Source organism: Erithacus rubecula, assembly GCF_903797595.1.
Source record: "Erithacus rubecula genome assembly, chromosome: Z".
NCBI lineage: Eukaryota > Metazoa > Chordata > Aves > Passeriformes > Muscicapidae > Erithacus > Erithacus rubecula.
Window position 1 is genome coordinate 21,575,871 of NC_136661.1, and position 6,000 is coordinate 21,581,870.

Genomic DNA, 6,000 nt, shown 5'->3' on the forward strand with positions numbered 1-6,000 from the left:
TCAAGTCCATGTGGAAATTTATCTGAACCCTCTGGTTTAACATTTTAAATGTACTTGTGAAGGAGGAAATGTTTTGGTTATTGGAGCAAATATACTTATTTTGGGGTTTGTATCTAGTGTGGCAATATATACCTGTGTTCCTGGATAGACTTTTGGAATTGATTCATTTTTTTCCTATAGTAAAGCTTAAAGAAGGGAACAAGATATAATTTCTTTTCATAGTTAACGTTCTACCTGAAAAATAATGAATCTTAACTTTTGAAAAGATTTCATACCTTGAGGGGGAAAGTATTTCTTTTATTTACCTAATGAACATGATAAAGCAAGCAGGAAAATTATGTGTATGCGTGAGCAGTGCAGACACAATGCAAGGACATACATATAAACCCTACAACTACAGGAACCAGCTGTGTTGGAAAATTATGATAACAAGGTCTTGCTGTGTAGAAGTAAGATTATGGGAGAGGTTTGTCGGTTTCCTTTAATGAATTCAGATTAGGATGTAAGGCAACTTCAACAGCTTACTGCTGTGATTGCTATTTTTATGGAGACATAGAATGGCTCTGTATAAGGGCAACAACTTCTGCCACAGACCTTGACTTTTCTCATGTCAAAAGTGAAACCCACTGAAAGAGTTTGTAAATTTGGGCAGATTATTGTCGCAGAGAGTTACAGCTCTTGAATTCACTCAAGAAAACGTTCCAAGGTAGATACACTCTCACTGTCTGACTTCCTGCCAAACAAATTCTTGCTACTCAGTACTTGACTATGATGAAAAAATATTGTTAGTAGCTTAAAAAGGAATTTATCAAAGAGGCACTTACCACATGATTAGAGCTACCAATCTCATGATAGCCTCATTAAGGCTATCAAAGAAGTCTTTCAATGCCTGACCTTGCTCCCTCATGCTCCCAATCACCAGGCCAAAGCTTATTGAGAACACCACCAAGCCAAGGGCATTCACTCCATTCACAGAGCCTGGAACAGGAACTATTTCCTCTCTCATTCTGGTGAGAGCTTCCATAGCTTCTGACACGTTGCTTATTATGGAAGTCACAGTGGACGTGTCATTGGGTGGAATAGCTACTTTAAACTTTCTCTTTTCATAGTTGGTTTTGAACTGTTAAAACAAAAAAAAAAGAAAGAGAAATTTGGTGAATCATAGCAAATGAAGGCTAAATTCACAAGTTAAATTGTTTTTTACTATTGTAGGACATTTGAATTTTTTGCTCAATATTTCTAGGTAAAATGGACTGTGATGAAAACTTGGTTTTCCTGAAGGCAACAAAAATCCATATTAATTTCAAAAGCTAAATCTTAAGCTTTAACTTCTAGAAATAATTTTTTCATAGATAGGCTGAAGTCAGAGATGGAGATTTGTCATATTCCTATATTCTGTAACAAATTGATTCTTAGTTTGCATTTTATATAAATTGCTATTTTTCCTGATAACAAAAATAATAAAATTTCAAATGTCTATAGTCTTTTTTTGGGCAGTGAGAATATTTTCTTGTGCTCTGGACTTTCTTTGTTTTTTCATCTTTTTGTAGTAAAAAAAATAAGACTGAACCTAACTTAAATTAACATACCTCTTTTTTCTTTTGTTATGACAAAGCTTTAGTTTACTCTGTAGTACAAGTCACCACATATCTTAATTAAGGGTTATACTGTAAATGGTTCCTTTATGGAATGGACAAATAAATTTTTGAATCTCAATATGGTCCTAAATGTTTGCTTTGAAAACCAGTCTTTCACCCTCTAATGTTTTTCCAAAGGGAAATTACACCCTGAATATTTCTATCAGGGCTCAAAAAGCCCTGCAGCTTTGTCTTGGTTAAATTCTGTTGAAATAGTGTCACTAGTATAATGTTTCTCATGTATCTCAGGATGTTAATTAGTCCATTAGAGCAGTAGAATGTTTGTGTCAAGGTTATTCAGCAACTTTGGACTTTTATTCTTTTGGAGCTATCAGGAAAAGTTTTAGTGTCCTTACTGGTATCTGGAGACCTGTTGAACATTTCAGAAGTACTTGAGTGAAGTGAAGCAATTTTGACCAAGATGGAAAACCTGAGTACCATCATCTATCAATACCAGCCTGATTTGTTGTTACTTTCTGCACCAGAATAGCTTTATGCTTTCCCTCTCCCTTTGACATATCCCTCTAAAGGCTCTCAGCCTCTCAGAATATCAAATAAAAGCTGCTTACTGGACATTTATGGAAGGTTTCTGAATAACATGTAGCAGAAGAAAGATTAATGAAGGTCAGATACTCCTGAGTTTTGAATACAGTTTACTGAAATATTTTCAGATTTGGGCTGTACAGAAGTCAGCTGAGAGCTGCATGAGTGGTTGGCTGACATGAAAAAGACCAGGTCCACTGCCTCACCCACTCACATCCAACCTGTGATAAATCTTGTTTGACATCTTAGTGAGACAATTCTACTTTTTAAAATAGCCATCTTTTGGGTAAAGTCTGGGCAAATGAATCAGGTCTCACTGACTGTTCAAATGTCAGAGAGGGAAGAAAACAGAGACTGGAACTGCACAACCAGGGAAGAAGGGATGGGGTTGTCTGTAGGTAACAAAATGGTGTAAAGTTTAAATGGAGAAGTAATGTAAGTGCTCATTATAGTGTTTTTTTATTCTGTCAGGAATGTTAAAATACTGCCTAACACTCCACTTCAAACAATCTTTTTCTTTCTCTTTCTCTTTTTCTTTTTCTCTTTTTCTTTTTCTTTTTCTTCTTTTTCTTTTTCTTTTCCACTTCCTCTTACTCTTCCCCTTCCCCATCTTTTTCCCTTTCCTTGTCTCCAAATGTGGCAATTGTACTGCACTTATATTTTTATTGCTGTTTTTCAATAGGAAAAAACCTTAGGTGCAAATTCCTTATTGCAAATGTCTGAAGGATGTAATTATATTGCATTTGCAGGCACACAGATTAGATGAAAGTAGAAAAGCAAGCAGTTTAGTAAGTTCTGAAACAATGAGATCTGGAATTAAAGCCTAATTTCTTATGAAGTTTCCTTTTCACTTCCCACTTTCTGTAGCACATCATAATTTACCTGGTTCTGAATGTCCTCCATTACCTCAGGTTCTTCTCTCATTCCTACCTGATTAGCTCCAAAGTGTGATACAACTGCTGGACAGAGCTGGATGTGTGCTGCCTGCCTGTTGGAACAGGCCACGAGCTAAGTCACAAATCACTTTTCCATCAGACATAGCATGATCTCTATTTCTCTGAGAATTTCCCCCTTCATGTCAGATTAGCAGCTACAAAATTATGGTGGTGGACTGACAATCACACAAAGGTTCTTACCTCCAAAAACCAGTGTTAGAAAGAATTTTAGATGGTAATAAGAATATCCCTTCATTATATGCTCATTCTGGAACTCAGTTGAAGAAGGAACATCCTTTTAATTAATTAGTTATTAAGTGTCTTTAGGAGTATAATATGATTTTTAGGAACTCATCAAAGTCCTTTTCAGCTATGAGACTGGCCCACAGAAATGTAGGTCTTATCTGTTCACTTACCTCATTAATCAAACTTAAGAATTCAGAAATATTACTGGGGAGAATAACCTCTCCCAAAGGAGAAACAGCATAGAATGAGATTCAAAATGTTAATCTAAGCAACAGAAACCAGAAACTACTGGATTATTTACTTGAGTTTCTCCTTTCATTATAGCTGACTGAGCCCCAGGAGATCCCTGTGGATATGCCTTCTCTGGATCTGTCTTATGCCCAAAATTGTCTATCGAAAGTCATGAGAAGTTTCCTGGTGAAGCAAAAGAAATCAAGGGAAACCAGGTACAGGCAACACAATGGATATAGCAACTGAGGAAAAAAATGCAGGGCATTAGTTGAAGTTTTATTCTTACTGTTGCTTCTTCAAATGACATTAAAGGCAAAACACAAGATTTCTTGACCTCCACAAAACATATTTTCTGTGTGTGAAGTGGAGAAAAAGCCAACTGCTTGCAGGAAGTGGCTGGATGAAGGACCATCTTCAAAATGTTAGAAGCTGTTTTGAAGTAAATGAATTAATAGCAGGGTTACCTATTAATGCTCTGCAGAGAAACTGGTGGTAAGAGATAATTTCTGAGCTTTTATGACATTCCTATTTTCAGCAGATTTCTATCTCAGTGGCAATCAGAATCATCAACTTTCAATGTAGCTCAAACTGGCATTTATTTCACATTGTGATTTCGCTGGTTCTTATTCCTTTGCAACTTTCAGAAATGGAAGGAATTAGGCAAAATAAAACCACTCATTGTAGACTTAAGAAGAGAGATCAGAGGTCCATACACTGATAATATGTGATTGGCTAGGTAACATCAGTGAAGTCCTATATTTTAAGAGGAAATAATTTAATTATTCCTCCAGGAAGAGGTATTTTTGCCTGGTAAGATTTTAGATGCAAAATACACTTATATTTTTTCTTTAAGTTCATGTACAGAAAACAATTGAAGAATGAGAAAAATGTTGTTTGAATGTAATAATTTGAACAGCTTTCTATGAACAATCACATCTGCAAGCAAAATGCAAAAAATAATGCATTTCTGGACTTTTTTTACAAGACATAGTGATAATGGGCAACTGGAAAATTATTTTTAATTAACTTAGCTCACTGTGAAATGGACAATGTAGATTTTCTATTGAACAATGCAATGAATCAGTTGTTTACATTTTATTGTTTTGGTTTTATTAGTGATACAAGATACCCAGTCATCTGACTTGGATATATTGAAGGACTTCTGAAGAAGCAACATTATAACCTGGCAGCTGCACATGCCAGTGGTTTAACTTGCAGAAAAGGTAATTGCAATGGCAACTACTCTGAAAATTCATAATTCACTGTCATAATTTACTCTGAGATAGTCATTAGTACTGTCTGTGCTAAGTCTGTATGATGATGCAGCATTTGGTGAATGATGATTTTAAAAGCAAGACTGCTTTTTCATTGCTTAAATGAAATCCTGAAAGATTAAAAGAGGACAGAGATGTTCTGTCTTCTTAGTTTTTTTTCTTTGCTTTCCTTATGGGTATATGTGAAAGTATTCTAAATTTTCTGTGTAAGAGTTGATGACACAAGTAAAAATGTGTCTTTACTAGCCCAAATTGTCATGAGAAATAGACACCATAGATAGTATTCATTTCTGAATGTGTGATTAACACTTACAATTCCCTTGATAACGATAAGCTCAGGAAAAAATACGTAATTAAAAATATCTCAGAAGAAAAGCAGTTATCAGATGCAGTTCTTTAGGCTTCGGCTGGCATCAAATTCTACCTATTCACACCAGAATGACCCTCCCCAAATTTTTAGATTGATTCTGTTTCTCTTGATTTTTCAAGTTTGCTTGTGCTGCTTCTACCCTTTGATAGAAACTCCAGATCACAGCATGAAGGACAAGCAGCTAAGAAGCAGTGTCTGCTTAACAAGCAGACTACTCACTACTGCTCAGCCCCAGGTTAGAATTTTTTAGCAAAGAATTTAGCAAAGGAAGAGAAACAAAGAGATAGTGGCCAGAGCTGAAAGATAAACCCTAAAGACATCTAAAGATTTCTTTAGATGTCCCTAAACTGGGGATGTATGCAGGGACATAGAGAAAATTTTGAACAAAATAATCTAATTTTACATAAGTGTGGAATATTTACGTGCAGTCAATCTATTCAGATTCTCTTGTTACTCATAAAAATCACAAAAGCCTCACGTGATCTGTGCATAGTGAATGTGTTGACATGTCATGTGAAAACAACCATCATCAGAAAAGATGCTATTTAGATTAATAACCTGCTGTTTAACAATCAGCCAGAAAAGGCTGAGGTACTCAATGAGTTCTTTGTCTCAGTTTCCATTGTCTGGCTTATCTCTCCATATCTCTCAAGTCCCTGAATCTCCAGGTGGAATTTGGAGGAGCATAGTCCCTCCCACTTTTAGCAAAGGTTTGGAATCACCTAATGAACCTGAATGGAGGTATATGAGACATGTAAAAATGC

General features: G+C 35.6%; 1 protein-coding gene across 1 annotated transcript in view; it reads right to left on the minus strand.

Moving 5' to 3' along the window:
- SLC1A3 (solute carrier family 1 member 3) overlaps nucleotides 1–6,000 on the minus strand; it is a 58,416-nt gene that overhangs the window by 8,914 nt on the left and 43,502 nt on the right. The window lies entirely within an intron of this gene.